Source organism: Peromyscus maniculatus, chromosome 18 (genome assembly GCF_049852395.1).
Source record: "Peromyscus maniculatus bairdii isolate BWxNUB_F1_BW_parent chromosome 18, HU_Pman_BW_mat_3.1, whole genome shotgun sequence".
In the NCBI taxonomy this organism is placed as follows: Eukaryota; Metazoa; Chordata; class Mammalia; order Rodentia; family Cricetidae; genus Peromyscus; species Peromyscus maniculatus.
The window spans coordinates 44,955,712-44,972,316 of record NC_134869.1 but is presented as its reverse complement, the minus strand read 5'-3'; the positions used below and the strand labels follow the sequence as shown (position 1 = coordinate 44,972,316).

General features: G+C 38.8%; 1 long non-coding RNA gene across 1 annotated transcript; it reads right to left on the bottom strand.

Annotated features, from left to right (window-relative positions):
- Window positions 1–3,091: 3,091 nt before the first annotated feature.
- LOC143269334 (uncharacterized) lies at window positions 3,092–7,032 on the bottom strand. Its single transcript, XR_013045736.1, has 2 exons — window positions 6,918–7,032; window positions 3,092–3,830 (listed from the first exon to the last, which is right to left on the bottom strand). It is a non-coding gene; the product is annotated as an uncharacterized LOC143269334 (long non-coding RNA).
- Window positions 7,033–16,605: the final 9,573 nt, after the last annotated feature.

Here is a 16,605-nt window from a genome sequence, read left to right as displayed (position 1 = left end):
ATCAGGGAGAACAACAGAATTCGCAGCACTAAGTTGTCAAGATTGGCTCATCTGGAGAAAACTGGCAAATTACCCTATTATCCTTGACCTGCGCTTCACTTTGTATTCTGCTGGGGTTGGTCGGTTGGTTTCTCTGATTCTAATAATTTTACAGAAATTAGGAATTTTTAGAGGGTAGGTAAGTAGAATAATTCAATGAGGAGTATGACTCCTATGCAGGCCCCTGTTTAAATATAATTTGTTAAGTGAAAGGACAAAAATGTTTCTTTCACTGTTTATAATATTCTGTTTGATAAAGCTCATATATTTGTGGGTTAAGGGAATGCAGACCATTTGTCGAGTGAGGGCTGAGGCTTCTTCAGCCTGGTGGCTGGGGCTAGACTCACACTCTAACTAGGAAAGGCTGCTCAGGAAAGCTGGGCTGGTTATACAGAACTAGACTGTTCCACATTCCGTAGGTTCATTTTACTATAGGTGTTATGACAACCTATAATACTGTCTTTTCTTCTGAATTATGACATCCATCAGTTGCTGAAATGTAGAAGTTGCTCAACGCTGTGAACCAGTGAGGTTATTTTAAAAGTTGAATTCAAAAATATCCCAAGATATACAGAAATAATTATCTGTGTTGGGGGAGGCAGAGGTTGACATCTGGTGTCTTCACAATCACACTTCATCTTACTTTTTGAACCTGGAACTCACCCCCATTGGGTATATTGGCTGGCTAGTGAGGTCCATAAATCTGCCTCTCTTTACTTCCTCTCTTCTAGCATTGGGGTTACATGTGTTCACCATAATGCCTGGCTTCTATATGAATGCTGGGGATCCGAACTCCTATCCTCAGTCTTGAGTAGCAAGCATTCAGCTGAGCCACACACACAACCCAATTCCCTGTAGAAAACAATCTAAATTATCTGAGCATGAAGACAGTATTCACTACAGTTCTGGGCTATCTTGGTTCTGGTACCGCTACAGCAAGACTGTAAAATATAACATAAGAGTTATCCCTTCCTTCAAGACATATATGTACTAGTAAGGAGATCCAACCTAGAATCCCAGAACTCTGGAAGCTGAGGCAGAACTGCTTCAGGTTTGAGGATGTCTTTGACTACACAGTGAGACCCTGTCCAGAGTGTAAGGGAGAGAAAGTGAGAACCTTACCAATGTACAGAGGAAAGCATTGAGAAGTATGGCGACCGCAGCATCATTGTCAATATTACACAAAAAAAGAAAACCCTGAAATCACCAAAGACTGGGGAAGTCACCAAGATTGAATAATTTATGCCTATAAACACAAATTTTCATTTTCCATTCTATTCATGTCTTGACTGAAGAGGGTAGAAATAGAATATTTAGTCTGGTGGTTTTATCTAAATGTTCATGATTATCCTCTTTTTGGTGCATATAGAGGTATCTTCCAGCTAGATCCTTTCTGCAGAAGAGGGCCATTCTACCTATGAGTCACCCATGTGGGTTATTATTCCATATTCTCCGGCTACTTTCTGGGCCCTGGTGCTGTGGAGCGGATGCGGAAGCAGCCCATCGACCCTGCTGAACCTGATAGCCCCATGATTTACAATACAGGACACATCCGAAGTCAGCTGCTCCCCTTGTCTCATTAAGCGGTGCAGACAAGGGTGGAAATATTATTTGCCGGTGCTCTGACCCTGAAATCTACAGGAGCACGCCTGTCCTCGGTTCACTTCAACATCGTGTGCAGATACTCAACTGCCGCTATTAAAAGGAGATGACATCCTTTAGTCTTGATGTTTGTGAAATAGGACCCAAAGTCAGTGAAATTCATTTCACTCGCATGTCAGAGATTGTCACACAGTCGTCATTGTCCTCCTTCCAGTTTTATTCTGTCAGCATCCATGGCTTTTCCCTACAAATCTAAGGTCTACCTTAGTGGTAAATGTGACCTGCTCATTGCCCAAATTCTCCACCTTGCTCCCTGAGCTACTATCTCCACACACCAAGGTGCCTGCCCCCCAAGTCCACTACACAGCCTGAAAGTTTCTGTTGCTAGGGGCTGTAAGACCACAGACCCTTGCTTCATACTCAAAACATGTGTAAATGTTTGTATTATGCTATGAAACAAATACTTTCAAAGCTCAAATGAAGGTTCACCTCTATTGTTTGTCCTTAGCAAGAGAGTAGGTGAAAGCATTATGAATAGTTGATTAGTATTATCAGTATAATAATAGTATTATTTGCGTTTCTTTTTTTTTTCTTTTTTCTTTATTTTATAGGATTCTTTTGCCTGCACTTATGTAAGCACACTATGTAGGTCTGATGGCCATTGAGGCCAGAAGAGGGTGTCAGAACCCCTGGAACTGGAATTCCATACAGTTGTGAAATGCTGGGAACAAAACCCAGGCCTTCTTCAAAAGCAGCAAGTGCTCTTAACCACTGAACCATCTCTGCAGCCTAAGATGACTCTTAAATAATTCATCACAGTTCATCATTGAGAGTGATACAAGGTTCCAGCACTGGAGAAATATCCTTGGAGTTTGCCTACCGGCTAACCTAGCCAAATGGGCAAATGCCAGGTTCAGTGAGAGACCCTGCCCTCCCCAACTTAAGGTGGAGAGTGATAGGAGCAGAAACACAATGTCATCCTCTGGCTACCACGTTCACACACATAGTAACCTGAGCACACACCCAAGGTAGACATCAGAGATAGAGTGAAGAACACAGTAATGCCCACTGACACTTCACTCTTGAGGGCTTTGCCATGGTGGAAATGTTCTGTGCATTCAGATGACTAGCACAGTCACCATTTATCACACAGCTACTATGCACCTGAAACGCTGCTGGCAAAACTGGGTTGAAAAGGAACTGTCTGGCTGTGGGTCTCATGTACATACGCATCAGGGCATCTGACAGCAAAGATGCTAGTGAATGTCTCCTCAGAATAACCCTCTGCTCTGGAGTAAACACAAAAAGAGGCACCAAGGGTGCAGTTAAGCAAGTTAGGAGACTCGAGAATCAACCTCTTACACCGTAAATGCTGATCTGTGGAGGTTAAAAGTCATTGATTACATTTGGATCAGAGAAAAAAAAATCACTGTCTTTTCATGAACTGAGGTTTGAAGAGTACTTAATATTTTAATAAACTGCAGTTTTATGTTATAAAATACGTCGAGCCTTAAGGATCACTAGTCTCTTTTTGCATAGCAACATAAAAGATGCTTAATCGTTTTACATTACTGGAGGAAAGGTAAATGGAGTCTTCCAAATGGTAGAAAATGGAAAGGGAATCATTAGTGCTAGATGTCTAGATGGAAATTGTAAGATATTTTCCATTCTGTACTTGTGGTTAATAAGATGCATTTAAAGAAATATACGCAGATGTTATTTGTAAAAATGAAACATCCTTTTGATTTTTTTTTTTCCTAAACATGTCTTGAATTAGTAGAACCCATTTTTGCTAGTGTGCTAGTACATCTAGGGGTATTCCTTCTTTTGAATTAAAAACCAAGTGAAATAAAAGGATGAATGGATGGATAGACGGATGGACAGACAGACAAATGGTATAAACAAAACCTTATCAACCCAGACAGCACTGTACATATTTCAGCTAAGTGGTAAAGTGGATATTTGGGTCTTCTAATCCAGTAGCTAGTTCAAGACCTGAGGTTGAAGCGCCCTCTATTGTCAGTAATAATATAGGTCAGTGAGACCCCAGGGAAAGGGGTGCAAGCTGTTTGATCTGACAGGAAGTGACTATAGAGCTCTGGGGTGCTCTGAGACTCCAGGCCACAGGACACCAAGTGGCTGATCCAAGAGTAGCTTTGAGTCAAGATGGTGGCAAACCTCTGCGAAAACTGTGAGAAAAATAACAGTAATTTAAGGTTTTTTAAATCTCTTTTCATTTTCCATTTTTAATGTCATGGAGATTTGACAATAAGTACAAAGTGATAAAATGTATAAAGAGATAAAAAACACAGCCAAGAGTAAGTGCCATATACTGCCTTTTGAAGAGTTTAAAGCACATTTGTGCATATCATCTCGCACTGAGAAATGACATTTAATTTTCTGAAGCCTTAGAAAGTAAACGTAACAATATTTAAAGTACATACACTTGCTCTTTTCTTTACACCTAAAGGAAATATGCATCCTTCTCATTTTCTTGGTATTTTCTTTGTCTATCCTTGATAGAAACCTGAATATTGTGCTATAGTATACCTTCTGAGGGAACAGGTTCATTTTTTTCCCTACATCCTCAATGAGTTATTTCTTTTCTTTTTCTTCAATACCCCAGCTTTTATTTTTGTTTCATTGTGTCTATCTCATTCCTAAAACACTCTTTTTGGAATAAGATATGGTAGAAATCAATAACTCACCTTTGTGGATAGATGGCCTACCAGGCTTTAATTCCGAACAGATTGATCACATAAATCCCTCTCTTCATGTGCTTAGTTCTTTATTATTGTTCACTAGACCCTGACAGTGACTGCCCCAGGCTAGAGACATGTTTTATTCATCTTTATTCCACCTACAGGGCCAGCACAAGATTTACATGTTGTAGGTATTCATGCAACATTTATTTAATGATTGAGGAAAATTAATGAATTAATTAAATTAGATTTTCCTTTCCTTTGCATTTATGACAAGTACACATGCTAAGATCCATTTTCATGATATTAATTTCCAAACCAAAGTAACTAATGTTCCTATTATTTCTAGTTTATTTAACTTCAAAGTTTTCCTGATAACAGTAAAACCTGTCTCTTAAGTCCTTTTTATAGTCCAGACTTTAAAATATCAAATACAGAAAATAAACATTAACTCCATGTTTCACCACACTTCACATGTCCTTGTACTGGAATGACTGGAGAGAACAGGATCTGTTTCATCACATACACCCACAACCATGTGCTGCAGGGCACACTGCATGATCAGACATATGTTTGGTGATCCTCACCCAAGTTCCCACCCTACACAGTAAATTAGAAAATTGTGTTAAAATGTCAACAAATATAATGCTTCATGTTTATGGCTTCTCCAAAATGTCCAAACAGAGTTCGTGATTAAGTCTAGGTCATGCTTATCCAGTGATGCTGTGTCTCCAGAAGCTCTAGGATAAGAAAGATTGACTCCTCAATTTTACTCCCCAAAAACAGACATTTTGAAAGTTCAGTTTTGAGGCTTGGTGCTGCTAGAAACCCTTCACGTTTGCTGTCTCTATCCCATCTTTAGGTAGACAGTTTGTCTGTGATGTCAGCCTCTAAAGGTAGGAAAGAGAAGTCCCGGATGCCTCCCCATTGATGCCACTTCAGCTTCCACTTGCAGAAAAGACTCCATCCTATCTGTGAGACTGCCGGATCAGAGTTTGGTTCCTTTTCATTTATAAAAGAGTGATGCTACTTCATTTACTATACTCTTCTTCATTGTTGGCAATTAGTGTCCAACTCTAGTCTCTTCCATTGAGATCCTACATTCCTTCTAAAAGAGTTTTGTATTATTTCTGTCCTGCTTCTAACCTTTCTGAGAATCTTCTCACCTCCAGAGTACATGACTTCTCCCTATTTCAACTTTATTAAAAAATCAAAAGCAACAGAATTTGGAGGGACTATTTTAAGTGTATTATAACATGGAGAGAATCTAGGAAGCATTATAAAATTAGCTTTGACAAATTTGCTTAGTTCCTGTGCTGATGGTATGCAGATAATGTTGTGTGTGGGTATGTAGATAACTAATGTAGATCCCCCTCCTAGGTTTTAGCTTCCCTACCCAAGTTTTGAAACGTCTCCTCACCTTCATTCTTATTCTAATCATTTTCTGATCTGTTAACATAAGTATCTTAACAAGTGATAAAACCATGGACATGGGAAAAGATTCTAGACAAGGTTAATATGTATGTTAAGGAAAAGCCATGTATTCAAAAGACATGTTCTTGTTATGTCAGCCATTTGTCTCTTCATTGCTTTGTAACAGAAAAATGAGAGGTGAGAGATGATGAATGGATAGATAGATGGTAGGTAAACGGCAGATAAGTAGATGCATAGATGATAGAGAGAGATAATAGAGAGATAGATGATTTATAAATGGATTGATAGGTAGATATATAGACAGATAAACAGAGAGAAATAGAGAGAGATGATAGATAATTGATGAATAGAGAGATAGATGATACATAGGTAGAAAGACTGATTGATTGACAGATAGATAAAGATAATATATACATCATAGATAAGTAGATAGAAAAATGATAGATGATAGAAAGACAGAGATGACAGACAGATAATAAAGAGATAGCTAATAGATAGATAGATGATAGACAGACAAATAGATGAATAGATAGATAGATGAGAGAAATAGATGATATAGATAGGTAGATAGATAGATAGATAGATGATAGATAGATAGATAGATAGATAGATAGATAGATAGATAGATAGATGTTAGAGAGAGATTGATAGATACATTGGTAGATAGATGCACAGGTAAATGATAGATAATAAATAGATAGAAAAATAGATGATAGATAAATAGATATAGATGATAGATAGATAGATAGATAGATAGATAGATAGATAGATAGATAGATAGATAGATAGATAGATGATGGATTATAGATAGTTGTGCACATATATATTAGTGACTAGGGTATAAAAGGTTACTTCAGAAAACTGTTATTAGTAAAGTACTTGTTTTGCGACTGAGGAACTGTAACTACAATGCCAACAGTGCTGGTTTGGAGCTGCTGTGTTGCTTCAACAACTTTGCCATTGTCGATCTACGTACAGCATAAATGCCTCTCCATGTGGTGAGAATAATAGAAACCAATTTTCTAAGTCACTTGAGTTAACTGTTACAGTGTCACTTTTGCTAATGTTATAATTTGATGAATAGTACTAACGAGAAATATTCTGTGCTTCCTAAAACAGTTTTGTTTACGAGATACTTACCTATCAGCTTATGGCTTCAAGTACAATCTAAGTCACATCTGTTTTCATGTCACTGTTACCATAAACATGGACTGTAGTTTCACAGGAACTGTATTTCATTGGTCTCAGATAACTCTGAAAAAACAGCCACGACCACATAATCAGAAGACTTTGAATTCTTTCTGGAACCTATCATGTTTTAATTGTGTAATCTCAACGAACCTAACTATTATTTGTGAAATTCAAGTTTTTGTAAAATAGAAGTGAGAATATCACCATTCAATTCTTTTAACCATATAAAAAATGCTGCAAATAAATTCCTCCCACCAAATCTGTTTCATGTAGTTTTAATTTGTAAATCTTGACTAAATGTAGAATTTTAAAACATGAAAATAATAGTACCTGCTTCACAGAATTACTTTAAAATATACAAACATTTTCTTCATAAACCATAATTGATAAGTTGAAATTGTCTACATGTTGCAGAATGTGATCTTGTTAAATTTACATAATGAAATGTAATAGAATAACATTCCTAGAAAGAAAACTATTATATGGAGTAAAAACTGGATAAATTTGGTTTGCTTCAGTAGAGCTCTGATCTACAACATCATATTGATATAAAAAAGGAGAGTCGTTTTCATAATTTAGAATTATTGCCATTTGTTGATTGTCAAAACCTAAAGCAGGGTGGGACAAGCAATATACTTGGAGTTCTGAGCATGAGCTTTCTGTGTTTCTTTCCATAAATTATTGTATCAAAATAATTTATTCCACTAGATTTTTTTTCAACTCAGTGATGCCACAGATTAGTAATTGATTATCTGTGAAGCCAGACTATCTGGTGAATTGGTTGTACATTCTCTTTCATTTTCCTCATTTGGGAGAAAAATATGAAAAAGTACTTACTATGTTGACTCAAAATCATTTCTGTGAAGCAGCCAGCATTTTGATATATTTCTACGTGTCCTCTTCTCAAAGAGACATGTGTCTCAAAGTCAAAGGTTCTAAAGAAGGTTATTTCTAAATGTGATAGTGACTACATAGTTTGAACTCAGTAAAAACATCAACTGCGAAAATGTGACTTCATTTTCTAGTATTTGTAATTTTCTCAAGAATATCCCAGGGTGATTGTAAAATGTAGCCCACTGAAAATTGAGCTTACAATGGGGTTTGTATTTTGCAACTTGATTATAATGAGAGGAAGGAGATAGCAATTTTTTTAAAACCAGTATGACCCAAATTGAGGCAAAAGCAGCCAGAGCAATCCTTGGTGTTATGACTAGCCACAAGAAGACATGAGATTTTGAAACCCAGCTTTGGCAGTCAACCCTTGCACAAAGGTGTCTCCACAGGAAACCAGAACAGAGAATATCCATTTTCCATGGTTAAGACAAGCTGAAGTTCTGGCAGAGGAGCTGCATTCTGGGTTCTCTTATCAGGAACAAATCTAACAAATAGTTAATATGCTGTCCCCAGAAACTGACTGACCACTTTCCCATGTACAGTGATAGTGTCTCCTATTCATTTCTCTATCCCTCTGTCTACTTTGCCTTTTAAAAATTCTTTCACTGTGACTTAGTAAATAATCTGTTAATCAACTGCTTAAATATCACAATAATAACCATTTTGTAAGCATCCCCATTAATTATTTAGAGAACAATTGAAGGACTTACTGTAATCTCCCATTATTTTATTTGTAATTCAATTTGTTGATCCTGCTAAACCACCTATTAAATAACAGGGAAATCTAAAATTGTGTCCATCAACATAATTAGCTTCTTGTATTTCTCTAACTCATTGCTTTTGTTTGTAGAGCATTTTTTTTTTCTACATAAAGAGATGGATGATGTTGAGAGCTATTAATTCCACAGGTTTTTTTTTTTTTATTGTTCGTTTGTTTGTTTGGTTGGTTTGGTTTTACAATTTTATAAAAGAACATTGGTAGGAATTGTACTTTTCCCAGATTGCCTAAATGAGCTGGATGATTTTTTAAAAAGTCTTCATCTTTTGGAAAATAAGTTCCACAATGTTAAGAGACAGGATTTAAATAATTTAAGCTTGTCTGCCCCTCCTGTTCCCCATTACTATACGAGGCAGCACAGTTTTTAATGAGCACAAATCTAGGACAAGGAAAATGAGCCAACATACAGCACAGAACATAGACGTCAGCAGTTTTTTGCTTTTTGTCAACAGGAAATGGATGGTTTATTAGAAGGATAAAAAGAGCATAGAAAAGTTAGACTGTTGTAGAATATTATTTTAAGATGTGTTACATTTGCTTATGTTGTGGGATATTTTTTAATAATGCAAAGATGTGTTTCATTCTTTTATGTTGCATTTGTTTGACTCTGTGAAGCTGTGTTACTTTGCCTGTCTAAAGCATAAGAGTTGAATGGCCTATAGCAAGGCAGGGGAAAAGATAGGCAGGGCTGGCAGGCAGAGAGAATAAACAGAAGGAAAAATCAGGAGGAGGAGAAGAAAGATAACAAGGAGAGAGAGGATGCTCAGGGCCAGCCACACAGCCAGCCTCTGAGTAAAAGAAAAGTAAGATATACCAAAGTGAGAAAAGTAAAAAGCCCAGAACCAAAAGGTAGATGGGATAATTTAAGTTGAGGAAAGCTGGCAAGAAATAAGCCAAGCTAAGGCCGGGCATTTACAAATAAGAAAAAGCCTCTGTGTATTTATTTGGGAGCTGGGTGGTAAGCTTCCAAACAGTAAAGAGTAAAAAACAACCAACAACATTAGACCAATGGAATCAAGCCAGTGAGTACTGAATGAAGTGCTTAGACCAGTTGTTACTTGGTGTAGTTTCCTCAGAAGTTGAGTGTCACAGTATTAATGTACTTTATTTTTAAAACCTGAAGAGACTGAGAAGTGAGGTGCATGCTACTTAGTCAACAACCCAAGTAGCTACTGCAAGGTGTCAAGCCAATGATAGTCAGCTAGAATAACAAGGAAAGTTCAGTTGGGTAGTACTCAGGCAGAATGGGAAGGGAAGTACCTACTCGAGATGGAATTAATGCAATTTTGTTATTCATCTCTACTATCCAAAGTGTGCTAGTTAACATGTGTAACCTTGGTGAAATGTATTGATATGATTAATAAATATAACCTATAAATTCCCATCAATAAAATCAAAATTATTCAAGATACTGCTGCATAGGGAGTCTCTCTCTTGAAGAAACCAGCTGTCTTAGTCACTGTCCCATTACTGTGAGGAGACACCATGATCAAGACAGTTTACAAAGAAGGCTGTTTAACGGGGAGCTTGTTTACACTTTCAGAGGGTGAGTCCATGAACATCATGCCTGGGAACATGGCAGCAGGCAGGCCAGCATGATGCTAGAGCAGTGCCTGAGAGCTCACATCTGTTTCACAAGTTGCAGGCACAGAGAGAGACACACATACACACTGGGTCTGGTATGGGCTTTTAAAGCCTCAAAGCCCACCCCAAGTGACATATCTATCCAACAAGGCCACACCTCCTATTCCTTCCCAAACAGTTCCACTAACTGGGGACCAAGCATTCAAACATACAGGCTGGGGGTGGGGGGTGGGGGCGGGCATTCTCACTCAAAGCACCACATGAACTAAAACCTCTTCTCCTTGTGTGGAAGGATGCACTGTGAACACTAGAGATTATATATTTTATCTCAAATTTCAAATACATAGTTAGTAGAAGCTTACCCTGTCAAAAATCTGTGTTAATTCACATCAACTTCTCAAGAAAAGTAATAAGGAAATATTAAGAGCTGAGATTTCCTTAAGTCACCTAGTAACATCTGCTTTCCTTTTGTTTGTAGGTGAGGCAAATTTTGGTTCGGGTTCCGTTTTTAGAATCTGGTAATGAGGGAATGGCTAGAATACCTGACAGCACTTGTCTCAAAACTTCATCAGTGAGCTTCTATTATCTGTGGAGAAGAACTTAAGGTGTGTGTGCGTGTATGTGTGTGTGTGTGTGTGTGTGTGTGTGCGTGTATGTGTGTGTGTGTGTGTGTGTGTGTGTGCGCGCGCGCGCGCGCGTGCGCGTGTATGTATCAAACTGTAATAGGTCCCTTCATAACAGTAGCTGTTAAGTATCAGCAGAAATATGGACAGGAATACATAGACCCAACCTTGCCTTTTCCACCTCTGCTGATTAAAGTCTGTCCTGGGATATGGCTGTTACCCATCATGACCTTGAAATGAGAGAGGAAGGGAGGGAGAAAGAGAAAGAGAGAAAAAAAAAGAAAGAAGAGAATATCTTTCACACATTCCTTTTTCACATTTATAAAACAGAATGTTGTTCTGAAGAGAAACTGAGCCAGAAGGCCTCAGGGATTCCAGGGTATGGAAAATGGCAAGTGTATAACCTTTGTTTAAACAACAAGTAGTGAATGCATGAAGATGTTGTCAACATCTCTCCGGGACTGATGGAACTCAGCTACCCCATGTCCTCCTTAGGAAGCTAGAGTCTTCTTTACAATACAAAGTTTGAGGCCTTTCTTTGGGAGGAAAGAAAAATCTATGAACATTCATATTTGAAGTTCAATAAGAGATTTCTGTCTTAGTGACCACCGCAGCAAGGCCCAAGGTAGGCTGTAGTCCTACAAAGCTCACCCTTGCTTGCTTATGACTTGCTCTTAGGAATTGTTGGACAGGTCCTGAGTTCAATTCCCAGCAACTGCATGGTGGCTCACAACCATCTACGATGAGATCTGGTGCCCTCTTCTGGTGTGCAGGTGTACATGCAGGCAGAACACGAGATATATATATCTTAAAAATAATATATATATATATATATATATATATTTATTTATTAAAAATAAAATAAAGAGCCGGGCGGTGGTGGCGCACGCCTTTAATCCCAGCACTCGGGAGGCAGAGCCAGGCGGATCTCTGTGAGTTCGAGGCCAGCCTGGTCTCCAAAGCGAGTTCCAGGAAAGGCGCAAAACTACACAGAGAAACCTTGTCTCGAAAAACCAAAAAAAAATAAATAAATAAATAAAAAATAAAAATAAAATAAAATAAAGAACTAAAAGTAACATTAACATGAAATTCCTCAGAACTTGAGATCCGCAGAAAGCAACACAAAGGAATCATAAAGAGAGAGAGAGAGAGAGAGAGAGAGAGAGAGAGAGAGAGAGAGAGAGAGATTGATTGTGGCAAAGGATACAAAGTTTCCAGGGTAAGCAGTTAAATGCCAAATGTTTGCAGAAAGTTAAGAAAGAAGTACTGGGTTGTCATTTATGAAGTGCAGCAATCACAATGGAACAATTTTTGGTATTTGGTCTCAACTGTTGTTACTTGATGGCCTTTAGAATCACCCAGGAAACAATGGGCATTCCTGTGAGGACTTCTCTGGAGAGCTTAACCATGGGGGTGGGGTGAGGACCTGCCCTCCCCTCCCAGAAGGAAGCACCTTACACCAGAGATCAAAGGAAAAACAAGTGCGCATGTGCGGCCCTCATCCCCCCTCCTGGGTGAATGTATCTCCCCTCACTGATCTCAGCCTCCAAAACCTTCGGTGTTCTCAACATCAGCATCTTACATACAGGAAGGCTCCAGGCTATCGGGATCTGAGTGGACCCACTGAGGACCCGGCTTCCTGGCAGAGCACCTACTGGGTTCTCTGCCTCTCCAGAGCTCAAAGGGCAAAGGACCTTGTTGGGTCAGGTTCCTATCATGGAAGACAAAGACAACCCAATAAATCACACACACACACACACACACACACACACACACACACACACACACACACACGCACTTTTGCATATATGCACACACATTCTGTTCCTACAGAGAACCCTGCCTAATACACGTCTTCTATAAAACACTGGGAGTTAGGAAATGGCCCATTAACTGGCATGCAAATCTGAAGTCACAGAACCTAGAAATGCTGGCGGTGCCACCCAGTAGAGAAGCAAAGGCGAGGTCCTCGGTTTGAATTTCAACACCAACAAAACAAATAAAAAGCGGATCTTCTCCTCCGTACCATGAAGACCCTCGTGTCGCTGAGGAAGGAAGAAGGGTAATGAGAAGAATCTGAAAGAACAGATTGGTTCTGGGGCCCTAGAGTGTGTGACCACTACACTACGCCCTCTACCGGCCTATGGCAGCATAGCGGTCCATTCCTCACCAAAGCTAAGCGGGTTTTCCCCAGACTGTTTAGTCCCTAAATACACTAAAAGTTAGTCATCACATTTTAAATATAATAACTACAGCCTTCTGCACATATTGTGAGTTTACATGTTAAAATAAATGTAAGTTACATTTTTAAATACAATAATTCACAATTATTCTCCACATATTTTTAAAGTTTGAAAACTACTACATACTAACTTTACTGGCATCATTTTGAGTGTTTTGTTGTGGGAAAAAAAATCTGAAGTAAAATGAACCGGATGATTTCTAAACTGCATGGTTATTACAATAATCAGCTGGAAGTTTGTGCTGATGAGTTTTTGCCAACTTGACACAAACCTAGACATACCTGGGAAGAGGGATGCTCAGGACGCTGGGGTCGGGAACGGCTTCCCTCACATGGGCCGGCTGGGCATTTTCTTGATTGTTAATTGACGCAGGAGCACCCAGCTCACTGTGGGTGCTGGCATCCCTGAGCGGGTGGGCCTGAGCTGTACAAGAAAGATAGGTAGCTGAGCAAACCGGATGAAGGAAGCCAAAGGCCGCGTCCCTACATGGTCTCTGCTTCCGTTCCTGCCTCTAGTTCCTGCTTTGAGTCGCTGCTTTGGTTCCCTCTGAGACAACTGTAACCTGTAACCAAGTCAACCCTCTCCTCTCCACATTGCTTTTAGCCACACTGTCTATCCCTAGCGGAGACGCCGACGACAACGAGTCTGTGTTTGCTCTTCTGCCTGTCTGTGCTCTTCTGAAATAGCCTCTGCTCAACAAGAACTATATTTCAAACCAGAATGTTATTAAAAAATCTATTTTTATATTACTTAATATCATTTGTTATTTCCTTTCAGTTCTTTTACTTTAAATAATGGGTAGTTAGCATCATTCAGGGGAAATGTTAAAAATCTATACAAATGGTCAAAATGGGGTTTTTCTTTCTTTCTTTCTTTTTTTAACTAGCTCTGAATCCAGTGATATTTCTCTGCAATGTTTTGCTTTTTCACCCTGATAACCCATAAACTGGGAGTTTGCTATAATGGGCATCCATGTTTCCAGAACCTCCTTAGGGTCTGAGGACACAGTTGCTCTTTATCAAGATGGATTGAGTCCATCTCTGTGCAGCGTCCAGCCATCAAGCAAACGCAGTTTCAGAACTCTGAATTCTTTTAGCATGGCTTGGATTCAGGAAGACTCACGCTGACCCTGATATTGCCGCCGGACAGACAGGGTGCTCTCTCACAACAGGGCATCTCAAAAACGGGGAAAGTGTCATAAGACAAGGACATAGGCCACCATTTATCTTACTGATTAGCAAAAACTAAAATGGCCTTTGATTCCCCGCTTTAGCCTGTGGTGAAAAAGAAAAAAATTCTGATTTACTGTGGTTAGGAGTATGAATTATCCAAAGACAGAGGCAAAGCCAACTATCACATATATAGATTACTATATATGAAAGGTATATTATAGCCGGGCGGTGGTGGCGCACGCCTTTAATCCCAGCACTCGGGAGGCAGAGGCAGGCGGATCTCTGTGAGTTCGAGGCCAGCCTGGGCTACCAAGTGAGTCCCAGGAAGGCACAAAGCTACACAGAGAAACCCTGTCTCGAAAAACCAAAAAAAAAAAAAAAGGTATATTATATATAACTATTACATATATATATATATATATATATATATATATATATATATGTATATATATTCACGGGGCTAGTACTACACTGCAGTTTAAGGAAGAAAAACAGGAAAGAATGGATACATTTATGCAAGTTAAGTGAACTACAATACATACAGATAGTGAATATTATAAGGGAATTTAAAATAAACTGCTGCCTACATTTACTCTCATGAAATGTCCTTCAAACTATAATGATAAGCAATTAGGTCAAAAATGTTTTCCACCCTAAAAGTATACATACCAAAAAAAAATCTTAATTCTGAAACAATGAACAGTGATCTTTAATGTGAATTTAGGTCTAACCAATGTTTAAGTTTAGGGGCAATGTTAGTATTCATCATTTAAGGAAACTAACAAAGGGAAAATTAAATGCTGTAGAAATAGAGACATCAAATTTCTGGCGAGTCCTAATTTCTTGTCCCCCCCAAATCATGGTAGTATTATACCAAGCTGTATGCTTTCTAAACACTACCTGAGAAATTTTGTTCCCCATAGATTCTTGCCAGTGACATCAAAACCTCCACTCCAGTCTTAACTACCGAGAAAGTCTAATCCATGACAGAGAACACCCCTTGTATTATCTTGTTCATCCCACTTCAGAAAAATACCAAGTGTCTTAATCCCATCCCTTAAAGTTCTCTATTGTGATGGATTCATTATTTTGTTTTGATAATGGACTACAGTGTTTACGGGTCTGGTAGTTTCATCATGACTAAAGATTCAGATATTAAAAACCTAAACCTGTACTGGGCGGTGGCGCTCACCTTTCATCCCAGCACTCAGGAGGCAGAGGCAGGCAGATCTCTGTGAGTTTGAGGCCAGCCTGGGCTACAGAGTGGGATCCAGAACAGGCATCAAAACTACACAGAGAAACCCTGTCTTGAAAAATTTAAAACAAGAAAACAAAAACAAACAAAAAAACCTAAACCCTATTCAGATAGCCATAGAATCCTGTCCTGTGATAACTCTGGATCTTTCATTTGGTAAACGACCAAGAGAAAAATGGATTGTAGTTAACCTCAGATATTTATAGCACTGTGAGCAGTTAAAGGAAGTAAGGTGTCTCTGTGCTACATTAAGACCAACAGCATTTAGCCTTTTATTGAAAGTTTATTAATTGAGAATGTTAAGAAAAAAAAAAAACTGGTGAATCCTGTCCCCAGAGATAATATTCTCAAGCACGTATATGAAAACTAGTTTATGTCAAATTTCAAGTGTCCGTAGAATCACTTAGCTGTGCATAATTTTAATTTTGATTTAATAGATAAATGTGAATTTGAAGGTAAAGCTGAGAAAATAATACAGCTCTGTATTGGAAGCAGTTTCCAGCACAGCAGAATTTTTCAGAAGTGTGGATTGCTCCCCCATGAACTGCTCACTGAGGATGGCCAAGCACGATCTGGACTCAGACTTATGACATGGCATGGATTGTACCAGGCAATGACTCCTGGCAAGGTGACAGCGGAGAGGACTTTATTATCCCGTTATTAGATTTCAATAAAGATAAGGTGCTTAATTCAATGATAGGAGGAATTAAAATACATATTTGTTGAGCCACAGCGTCACTGTCTACTCTCGATGTCCTTTCTTTTCGTTGGAACATCTATTTCAGGATAGTGGAGGGCTACCTGCATCTGCCTTTCTCCATCTCTAAACATATTCACTTGGTAGTAAAAAAAAATAACCAGAGGTATTAAAGCCCACCACAATGAAGAAAACTATCAGGATGCGACCATGAAAATCTAGAAGACGGAAGTAAAATAAATAAATAAGAAGGATGAACTGGAACTCTCAATGAACTGAATCCTGGAGATGAGAGCTCCAGCAGACGAGGTCAAAGACAACAGTCGATATTCCATAAGAGACTTGAGTGGCTTTGATGTGGCGCATGTCAGGCGAGCGGAGAGGTGATTCC